This window comes from Bactrocera dorsalis, chromosome 3, assembly GCF_023373825.1.
Source record: "Bactrocera dorsalis isolate Fly_Bdor chromosome 3, ASM2337382v1, whole genome shotgun sequence".
NCBI classification, from domain to species: domain Eukaryota; kingdom Metazoa; phylum Arthropoda; class Insecta; order Diptera; family Tephritidae; genus Bactrocera; species Bactrocera dorsalis.
The window spans coordinates 28,051,944-28,064,363 of NC_064305.1; positions in this window are offsets into that span (position 1 = coordinate 28,051,944).

Below are 12,420 nucleotides of genomic sequence, written 5' to 3' on the forward strand. Positions count from 1 at the left end.
ACTAATGACGAGGATTTCAATCGTTTGTTGTTTCATACTGAAGTTCGTTGGCTATCAAGAGGCAATTGTCTGACTCGATTCTACAACCTGTTTGACTCTGTTAAAGAGTTCTTGGAAACTAAAGATACAGGATTTCAAGACAAGCTCATAACATCAAAGAATGATATAGCTTACATGACATTTGGAAAACCTCCACATTGACTTCACCGAACCAGGACCAGGACGAGGAAATAAAAATCAAGTTCAAAAATGGTTACCAAGAATTTTGGCTACAAAGACCGATCTCGCAATTGTACCCTGGATTGTGGTCAATCGTTCAACGATTCTTGATAGCATTCTTATCGTCATATTTGTGTGGACGTGGATTTAGTGCTGTGACAACACTGCTTACTAAAAATAGAAATCGTTTGCTTGTTACCGAACGTGGCGACTTGCGACTGTTCTTGAGTGAATTGGAACCTGATATTAACAAACTTATTAAACAGCATCAGATTCATCGTTCACATTACTTTTTATATATGGGTCGAATATTTTAGTTTTATCTTTAATAAAAGATTATCTATTTTAATACTATAAAGTTGTGTTTCAATAATCATTCTTATTGGCAGGTTGGCATTCTTATTGGCAGTTTACTTCAGGCCTAAGCGACGTTGTATGTTACCTACTGCCCTCAGGTTTCAAGTTGCTGGTTATAGTAAAAGTTTCATTTAGAATTCTCCGTTAATATACATATATAGGTCACAATAATTAATTTGAAGTTATAGTGGTTTTTAAATAGGTGAAAAAAGGGGCGGTAGACAAAATAAGTTTGGGAACCACTGCCGTAAATGAACAGCTGCTGGGTTTTAGGGGTCGATGCAAATTTCGTCAATATATGCCTTCGAAACCAGAGAAATATGGAATTAAGTTTTGGTTGTGCGTCTGTTCTGAGGCTTGCTATATTTGGAAAATTCAGCCCAACTTGGGTAAACCAGTCGGTGCAAGCTCATGTGAAAAAAATCAGGGTCAACGTGTTGTTTTGGATTTGGTTCGTGGGTTGAAGGGACACAACGTGACAATGGATAATTTTTTTTCTTCATATGGTCTCGGCCAGGAATTGCTAACAAAAGGTGTCACGGTGGTGGAAACTATGAGGAAAAATAAGAGATCTATTCCGCCAAATCTTCTGAAATGCAAAAAACTACCTTTGTAGCATTCAACATTTGCATTCACAAGCAACACAACGCTTGTTTCATATGTTGGTAGAAAAAATAAGTGTACAATTTGTAAATGAATGAAAACATCAACGAGAAGAAGAGTTGTCTGTTTATTTTATTGCTTATATATATATATATATACATATGTACATGTCACTATTGTAAATGAATGTTAGAAACATAAACGAAGAAGAAGAAGAGTCAGCAATCGTCAGCCGACGCGGTAACACGAATTAACATTTTCCGTTTCTCCAAAAATCAAACACGAAATATTTATTTATTTGTAATCAAACATTCACACACACAAACAAACATTGTTATTGAATATACATTTTAAAAATCCTGACAAACGCGTTTCTTTATTTAATATACGACAATCTGTAAAGAACACGATACGTTAAAAGTAAGTATATCATTAACAAATTTTACAAAGCACTTTGCATAACTCTAAAGAAATCGAGCCCGGAGATAAAAAGCTACCAACATCTATAAATTATTATAACAAAACTAAAGGTTTGTTATAGATGAGTTCCGATTTACTTGTAAGTTATTTTTAGGAGCAGATGAAGGTTAAGGACTTGGGGTCTGCATTTTCTTGTTTCTAAAAGCTCTAGCTCACAAACCTGTAGATTAGGAGTCGACTTGTACAGCGTGGCTCAAAACTAATCATCCTATATTTTGATATTGACCTCTAATGTAAGTTCTGTTTTGACGTTTGTTAGTAAACACATGCAAAATACACGTAAATAAACAATGGTACGCTACACTGCGTGCCACAGCCGATATGCTAAAGAATGCATTTCCCGGGCATCTAATCTCCCCTTTTCGCGATTTGCACTGGCCAGCAAGATCGTTTGATTTGACCGCTCCATACTTCTTTTTGTTGGGCTTTTTGAGATCGCGGGTTTATGTCAACAAGCCTCAGACTCTTGCAGCTCTTAAAGACAATATTCGTTAAAAATGTGAGGACCTATCGCCGGAAGTTCTGGTCAAAGTGATGGAAAATGCCATAAAAAGAGCTCAAATGACAATCAACTGTGGCGGCTGCCATTTACATGATATTATATTCTCAACTTGATGTAAAAAAATGGATCCCCTTTAATCGGCCTTTTAATGCAAGGAAACAAAAAAATTCCGTCGGGCCCACATCTGCGTCGGGATGCTGGCCTTGGTTAGCTAGCTGTTCACAAGAAAGGCGTTGTAAGCGGGGGCGTGGTGTCTTGTCGGACCCGATTGACCCTTCGTTTGAGTCTCTTGAGGACTTCCACGGAAAACTTGGCGTTGACGGTTTGCCCAGGAGGAACAAAATCATGGTGGACGATGTCTTTGATATCAAAAAAGACAATGATCATATGAAACGTGTTTGCCGCAGATTTACCGAATTCCACACAGAATTTAATCGCGTACTTCTGTTCTAACGAATGCTGCATTTTCGTCTTGCACCATTCACAGAAACACGTCGCTCAAAAATGTTTATCCTGACTTTCGAGGTGCTCGGAGATAACTGACCAGCAGGTCGTTCGGTTGCTAGGAATGCCCTCTACCGAATCCAGTCGATGTGCGCACACTCCGAAGTACAGTCGCCGCGAAAAAAAAACAGTCCTAATACTTTCCGGACAAACCGTGTTTATGATCTCATTAGCTACAGCCTTAAGCTTTTTCCATAGTATACTTGTATGTGTGTCATGTCACAGCAGAATCGCCGAAAATTGTAATACCAATGAACCTACTATGAGAGGCTCAGCAGACACACCTTGACGAATCTAGCGAAGAGTCTGGGAGTGAAATTAATTGCCATAATAAACTTGTGGTGAGCTTAAAACGCTTTGTCGATCTATAAGGATCTGGTAATCCACTTTTAGAAGTTTATGGGTAACACAAAGGACGAATATTTATACAAGTGAGATCCATCGACTTTGGATGAACCCTATGACCTAACTTAACCCAACTAGAGGCAAATGAAAAGTTTGGGATTGCAGTTTTTCACCACTCCTTCCTTACAGCAGCTGCCATCACTGACGAAAGCGTAACAAAAAGTTGGAAATAATCAGAAGATCGATGAAACGACCGAATGAATGCCTAATTAAATCGTATATAAAGTACTTATGCAAATATATGTGTGTTGTCAATGGTAGCTGCGGTTACAGAGAATGCTTCTTCCCAACAACTTTTCAGCAATGAGTGTGTCTGGCGGTGTTGTTGTTAAACTAACGTAGCAGCGGCATATAAATCATTATTTACTCAATTACTGATGAATCTGCTTCTCTGTGGCCATGCATGAATGTATACTTATGCATATATGTATATATCTGGGTATGTGATGTGTATAATTTGCTTTTGGCATTACATTTATCACAAAAGTGATACTAATTACATTATAACCGCAACGCTGGCAACTAACTGGAGCAGAAGCAGAAGCAAACGAATTTACACTTGAAAGGCGATTGAATATTAAGGGCTCCATGAATATAAAATAAATGTATTTGTTATGTAAAGTGAATGGTATATTATATATCTAAAAAAGGGTGGTTCAGATGTATGAAGTGTGTTGAAATGGAATTTTATAAAGAAATTGTTACTTTTACCAATGACACCGTTGTCAATGTTGATATTAAGCATAAGATCCCTTGCTAGTTGACTTTGCTTAACAGCACACTTGCATGTGGATATTTTTGCATGCGCTCACAGAGTTACACAGATGTTAGCAAATTTGTATTTGTATCTTCGAATTGATTATCACAACATGCGTTGTTACTGTTGCTTTAATTGTTTTTCAAGATATTGCTGGTTGGTTTGTTGTATTGACTGACTGGCTGGCAGGTAGAATATGCTCCATGCTCGTGTACATATAGTAGATATCTAACACGAGTACACGAGTGTTTGAGAATTCTAGTATATTTCTCTTCATTTGCTTTGTTTACTTTGTGGTTTTTACTGAGTCGTGTCAATAACATTCAGTACTGAAACAAGTTCATCAAAAGAAGCAGTCTATAAATGCAACAAAAGCATTGGCAAATAATACATCAGTAAACATGCAAATGCGCTAGAGTTTGTGTATGTGTAGGGTAGCAAGACCATAAGAACGCAAACCAAATCAGAAGTTGTCTTATCTTTGCAGTTACCTCGTTTGCCTGTAATCAAAGTGTGGCCACCCTCCCTCTGCCTCTACACACTTATATTATTTCTCTTAACCATGCAACATTTGAAGCTGTGCACACGCTCCTGCATACATACAAATCCAATCCATATCATTCACAGTGTGCCTGATTCATAGTTGTAATGGTTTTTCATGAATATTCCAATGAAATATTCACTTAACGAACGGAATACTGTAAAATTTATGCAGAAGGAAATTTGCCGACAAGTTGTTTATTCTTGAGTATGTATGTGTATATGTGCTGCAGCAAAGTACTTGTGCGCTTTGAGCTCACTTGATAAAAGTTGAGTGAAAACTAAAACTTTTGACATTTCACACGGAAAAGGTAGCGAAAATAATGAAACGAAGCAGCTGCAGAAGATATGCAAGGTACGACAGAGCGTAGCAAACTAAAACAAACAATTTCAAGCAACATACAGGGCGTATACGCAACCTTTAGCAAATGCATTCAATTGCATGAAATATTTTACGCAAACAAATAGTGTATAGAATGTGAGCAAAGCAAGAAATCGAGAGATAAACACATACACACTAAGTGTAAGTATAAGCGATGGAAAGGCGAAAAAAATGCGCGCTGTTCACTCTGGATGTAAAGAATGCCTTAAATCAGCAAAGTGTGCAAACATAATCAAGGCTCTGTATGACATACAAGTTCTTCAATATCTTATGGAAATTATTTGAAGCTATTTTGAAAACAGACGACTTTTATTCGATACTGATGAAGGCATCAAGAGCTACTCTATTTCGAGTAGAGTATCCCAAAGCTCCGTACTAGGCCCCCTTCGATGGAACCTAGTATATGACGGGGTGCTAAGGATACACCAACCGAACGTATAATTACATTCACAGACGACTTTATTGTGGTAGAAGTGGCTAAACACCTCGATGACCTCCAAAGCAAATGCAATGAGTGCAAAAAATGTCTGCGCCAATGGTTCTCCTCAGTAAGTTTAGAACTGGCTGAGCTAAAGACAGAAATTTTCCTCATAAGTACTTGAAAAAAGGAGGACACCCCTATTGGGGTGTGAGATTCATTCACAGCCACAACAAAAATATCTGAGAGTAATAATAACCTCAAAGCTCAAATTTAAAGAATAGCTAGAATCCAGAATGATGGCAAATAAAGACTGCGTGCGTTCCAGCCGGCGTGCTTTACTCGCAAAGGTAATGAGATCGGTTGTGTTATATGCGTCTCCAATAAGGATCCAGGCACTAAGCATCAAAGCATATGTCAAAAAAACACACAGTACACAGGCTGTCTGCACTTAGAGTTATCAGTGCTTTTCAAACAATTTCAAGTGATGCTGCTGAAGTAATAGTCAGTATGATGCCCATCAGGGTGATGAATACGAGGGAGTATACAAATTGTCACAGCCGTCTATAAAAGCTAAAAGAGAAAAGAGAGTCAAAAGCTTATCAATATGGCAGCGGCGGCGGTATACCTCACTCAAAGAACTTTAGATCTACAGACTGACACCGGACCTCCATACGAGGATCGACAAACGACATGGACCTGGATTTCCAACTAACCCAAATACTGAGTGGACATGGGGCTTTAGCAGCTACCTGTACAAATTCCAGCACGATATTATTCCGAATTGTCCAACGTGTTTAGAGTGCTTTGAATACTCTGGGCATGTATTCTTTCATTGTTCTCGCTTTTTAAAGAAGGAAAGCTGAAAACTACACTCGGTGGTAGTTTCACAGTGAAAACTTTGATGACATTCATGTGTCAGTCCACTGAGAACTGGAAAGCTGTCAGCGAAACGACAGCATCTATCATGACAAAACTGAGAAATATAGAGCAGAGTAGGCGTCCGTCAGTCCGCGCTATAGAGGAGGCTTAAATGACTTTTCACTCCCACGAAGTATTACTTAATCAGGTGCTTCCGTGGGAGAGTTTGGAGTTATTTTCCATCGCACTATAACCGGATAAGGAAAGAAATAACCAAGATTGTGATAGGTACAGAACATTTCTTTGGAAATTCGAAATTTTGTATTTAGTGAGAAGAAGTAACAAAACTTAACTTAAAAAACAATGAAATCGTTAACTTTGCCTGCATAAAAGCCTTAGTTCACTTCAGATGTACTCTCCACAGTTCGTCCCTGTGGATCCGCCCCTGAACAAACATCATTCTAAACGCAATATACCCTGTTCAAGTATAACAATTTTTTAATGTGATGGGCTATGCAAAAATATGATCACAAGGATCTATTTTCGAGTTAAACTATGGCAATCCAGCAGAAAGACTGTACGATTCCTTGTCTTATCATCGAAATTCAAGAAATGGAAAAAATGTTTCTCCTGTTAATAACAGTCTTCATGATTTTAACTCTCTTTAAATTTCTACAACCGTATATTGATGAAATGAAAATAGCTATTCGATCAGCAGTTTGAACTTTTATAATCCTTCCTGTTCCCAAATGGAGTATGTTTGCTGCTGTGTGCGTAATATTTATTAATACATAGCCAAAATTCACTTTTCATAAAATTTTTGTCAATTTATAAAAAATAAATAAATACAAAATAGCCCATATCCGATGTAATTCATGGAGTTAATGCTATTTATGTAGCTGGTTACTACTGTAATGGAATAGTTTTTATTCTTTAAGATTCTGAAAATTACTGTTTGAGTTAATTATCGCATTAATATTAATATATTAAAGGTGAATATCAATAACACACTAGGTAAGGATTAGAAATACTCATTTATGCCGTTCTTGATCTCCTTTGTTTTTATGTATAAGATATATATTTGTATATTCGGACCTCCTTCTATTTGTAATGTTGTCTAGCAAATAAAGTCCTTAACCACCGCCAAATAGCTTAGCCTTTTCATTAAATACTTTTGCATAATCAAACATATGTATTATATAAATTCTCTTCCTTTCACACTCTTGTAGAAATAAAAATTTATGTCAAACATCTTCCACTGAATAAACAACAGCAACAAATAATTTTCTACTGAAACAACAACAATGTATTAGACAATCTAACGAAGTTGAGTTCAAAATGTCAGACAAGTTGCAAAGCTGCAGAGATTTGACATTTAAATAAGCCTGCAAGGCAAAACAATACCTTAAGTAAAGGCATGCAAAAACTTAAACCCTGAAAATTCAAAATTTCTCGAATTTCACGTTGAAACCTAACTCAAAGCTGTCAAATGAAAATAACAGCTAAAGTTATTTGATTGGGATGGACGAAAGGACTGTGCCATATAAATTTAGTGTGTCTAATAATTTTTCCTATATCAAATCTTCGTTTATTCTGCGCACATGAAACCTTGAACAAATTCGCTCATGTTCATATATTCATATATTCATACATGAATCACATTGTATTAAAGCTTTCGCACCACGAGGTATACGTGGCTGTGTTTCGCCTTTACTGACGCTATGGGTTGTGGCCGAGTTAACCTGACACACTCCTACTTAACAATCCCTTCTGCCTTAAGTTAAGAGTGTGTGTAAGCCATTTTTAACGCCTCTGCTGTTGATTTTTTAAATCTAAAGCTGTTAAGTAATAAGTAAGTAAGTGCCTGATTCCGTATGCCAGTGGCATGAAGCGTGCTTGCAACTTATTTATAACCTCAAAAAATTATTAACTCTATCCACTTTCGATTAGCTGCGTGGCGCGCATTAGGAAGAAACGGGAAATGTATGTTTATATTTATATATAGTACTAGCTGACCCCGCAGCCGTTTTCCTGCGTGAAATTATGTGTTTTGAAATGAAAAAAGACAAAAATTCATATTGCGTTGATAATCATTTATTTGCGATTTTTCTAAATTTTTTCAATGTAATGCAGCTTGATAAACAACATTTTTTGGCTTCTGTTCCAGTGCGTAAATGTAGAAAGAAGATAGTTTTCCACTCGTGAGCACGCCACGTATTTTTGGCCGTGTGAAAAACATAACAGTTCCAAATTTATGTCACACATTTCTAGCAACTATCCTTTTGTCCTTATGATTGTCATCTCAAATGCAATTTTTACTGGGAACGGAATCCGTTTGAACTGAAATAGCAAATCGATAGAACTAAAAAAATTCGTAGAATCAAGCATTCTGCCCCCTTGTATTCGATAGGTGCGTCACAATCAGTCGGGTTCCATTACACAGTTTCGATGCATGAAGATTGGGAAACTTAATAATGACAGATCCAACTTTGAGACGCAAATGATGCGACGGTATACCAAGCCTGTCCAATGAATTTAGAAATATCACTGGATAATTCACGGCGTCGTCTTCATTGTTAAGACGATCGATCGATTTGTATGAGCGCAAGTCTCCCGGAATTTGACTTTGAATCTTCCAGTTTAAGTCATCAACATCGGTATTTTTGGCAGCTATCATTGCACGTGCACTCAAGAAATCGTAGTTACGATAATTTGGCCAATGTTCTGATAACATTATTGATGTGTCGATCTTTCGTGAATCGAAAAACGGCAGATGGAATTCATATCAAACCACCGGAAGTATCAACCGGAATTGATCCCTTTCCAATGTTGCAATGTAAAATGTCTTCGACCATGCCATTTTTGTTCGTAACCCATAATAGACGCGGATTTGAAGGCATTTGCATTCCAGTGATTATCATTTTCCCGCAATTGTAGTTGCTGGCTTACTTCTCAAAAAGTTGCACACACCGTATCATTCACAGTACGCAATGACTCAAATGAAGTTGAACCGCGAACATTTGTCAATAGCAACCGAAGGTAGAAACAATCGTCGTTTTTTGGTTGTACGAGGGCTGTCCGATAAATAACCGACCTAACCATGATGCACTCGACTTTTTCAAAATTTTTTTTTTATTTTTCTATGACTATGTGTCTCCTCGTAATTCCACACACTTCTCCCAGCGATTCTCCCATCTCTGCAACCCTTCCAAATAGTACTTGGCGTCTTTGTCTGCAAAATACGAGTTCACGAAAGAGATTGCCTCCTCATTTGACGAAAATCTCTGGCCGCCGAGCGCAGTTTTAAGTTGAGGAAACAAAAAAAAGTCGCTTGGTGCTAGATCCGGTGAATAAGGTGGATGGTCAAGCAGTTCGAACCGCAATTCGTGGATTTTCGCCATGGCGACTGTTGAGGTGTGAGATGGTGCGTTGTCTTGGTGGAACAAGACAATGCAAATGTGGCCGATTTTTCGAAATTTCTTCCTTTAGCTTGTCCAATAATGATGCATAGTATGCTCCTGTTATAGTTTTTCCTTTTTCAAGATAGTCAATAAAAATAATTCCATGACTGTCCCAAAAAACACTCGCCATCACTTTCCCAGCCGAATACACAGCTTTAGGTTTTTTTGGGGCTGGTTCCACCTTTTCAATCCACTGTTTAGATTGGTTTTTTGTTTCGGGCGTATAATGATGAATCCAAGTTTCGTCTACAGTTATCAATCGGCGCCAAAACTCGGTCTTATTGTCTCTAAACTGAGCCAACAGAGCGCTGGAAATGTTCATGCGCGCACGTTTGTGGTCTAGCGTAAGCAAACGCGGCACCCAACGCGCGGACAGCTTTCTCATGCCCAAATCTTGGTTTAATATGTGACAAACAGTTTCTTTTGACATCTTCATAATCTCAGCTATTTCCATAACTTTAATCCGGCGGTCGTCTAGTACCAATTGATGAACTTTAGCGATGTTATCGTTAGTGGTTACAGTTTTTGGACGCCCTGGACGTTCATCATCTTCCAAGCTCCTGCGACCACGTTTAAATTAAGCTGCCCAAAATTTTACGGTGGTAAACGATGGTGCAGAGTCACCATACACAGAGTCCAACTCATCTTTGATTTGTGAAGGCGTATTGCCTTTCAAAAATAAAAATTTAATTACAGCTCGATATTCAGTTTTTTCCATTTTGGGGAAATCACCGAAATAGACTCACAAAAACGACTGTCAACAGATAATTGCGCAAGATAAATTTCTGAAATTTTGGCGAGTAGCTATTATAATATGCACAATTTGAAGTAGAAACTTTTTTTTCAGATGTGCCGCTAGCTTCACGTTGAGGTCAGTTATTTATCGGACAGCCCTCGTATTATGTAAATTCGTCCCAATGCATTAGTTGATAACACACCTGTATGTCCATCTACTGGTTTGCCTTGTTTTCTATGTTAACATTTCTTCGACGATGCATTCTATGTACATATAATATCAAAGTATTTCCGAGTGTCCTCACAAACGGTTCACTGACGAAAGTTGAGCGAAAACTCGTCAATGTTAATTTTGTTGCTGGCGGTGTTTCCGCTGGCTGTACTGCATTCTCTGGGTTGAAAAACACTCTTTAGCCGTTCTCCAAATGAACTGCGAGACGTGAATTGCAAAATTAAATATCCTTCAAAGCGCTTTATTGCAGTTCACGTATCGACCGTATCGTTCAGGACCAATAACCGCCATGTTGCTTCCTTTGGCGACGTACTTACAAACGTATTTTATCGATTATACCAAACTGCAATACTCAACATTGCTATGAGTTTAGAATGTGAATTAGACAATAATGGTGAATATAGTACGATCCATGTGTTGTCAACTTCGATATTCACTCTTCTAAATTGGATGCTGAATGTTCTGCCATTGTCGTCTGGTGAGCAACGCCGATAGAGTGGATATCCATCATTTCTAGTTTGTGTTTCCGAAAGAAAAGTACGTGGATACTGTTTCGTGCATTTATTGTGAGACATACAAACCGAAGTGGGATTGTGGTGTCCGCAAGATCCATGAACCTTATTGGCTTTTATCACTTCGTATAATACTGGATCTTTCTTTACATCAGGAATTTCCGCATGATTGAATGATTTCATCAATTTGATCTGGTGTAACCACCATCCACCATCCACAATCCAAGGAAGAATGTGTGCGTGCGCAAACCTTTCTTTTGCCACTCAACAGACTACATCTAGCATCCAGTATCAATATATATATATGTACGTTGCTTCAATCGCATCCTGTCATATGCCTTGGGCTGCTAATGTATGTTGATGCCAAAAAGAACGTCGACCGATATTAGCGCGACCTCTTCTTGACATCGTAACAAATTTCAATTTGTAATTGATCACTTTATGTGCAACACACATAACATTTTCACTGAAAAATTTTCAAAAATTTTTGAAGCAAACGACAAATTTGAACGATTCAAATAATTGAAAAACAAAAAAAAAAAATTGAAAAAGAAATTTGTATGGAAAAAATTAACTTTTTGGAATAAATCAATTTTCCGACGTTTCCTCACGAAAAGCATACAAGTTTTTTTTGTTTCCAAACCTTCCCCGATTCACACAAAACATTCTCTTGAAAATTTCATCAATATTGGTTCAGCCGTTCTCTTAGCGTTACTAACGAACAAACATTCATTCGTTTGTATGAGAAAAAGAAAAGGGCTGTTTTTAGGGGTTTTCCGGCAATTATTCGAATTTTTTTCTCTACAGAAACCATCCCTGAACCTCAACGAACATTTTAAAAAAAGAATCATCAAATTTGGTTCTGTCGTACATATGAAAGTTATGAGCGTACATACATTTTGGCGACTCATTTTTATTTACATACATACATATGTATGTATATAGAAAAGAAGAAGAAGATAGAAGAAGAAGATAGATGTATATGTTCACATAACACTTCATTTGGTGAAACACTTGCAGCCACGCTGCTCTGCTCACACTTGTTAGGCACAAGGAAGGACCATCGATGGACTGATTTTGCAGCTCGCTAAATATGTGGTAGAGAGTAAGTAACTCGTTGATTGAGCTGAGTTATTGCTTTAAATTTGTTACACTGCTCTTCAATTAAAATGCGAGGATTGATGGCATACTTTGGGACACCAGTTTCAATTTCATTAGTTCAAATTCTTAAACGATTAACAAAATAAGTTCAAAAATATCAAAATTTATTCTATAATTATATTATTATATATAATTATATTTATTCAAGTGTAATATCCAGTCTTGCCGAGCATGCGGAGTCCCGACCAAAATTGATAGGTTTGTATTCAAAAATTTCACACGTTCTGAAATGTTACTAAATTTTAGGAATTTCTAATACAAGATGGTTGTGGTTAGAAGGCATAGAGAGCT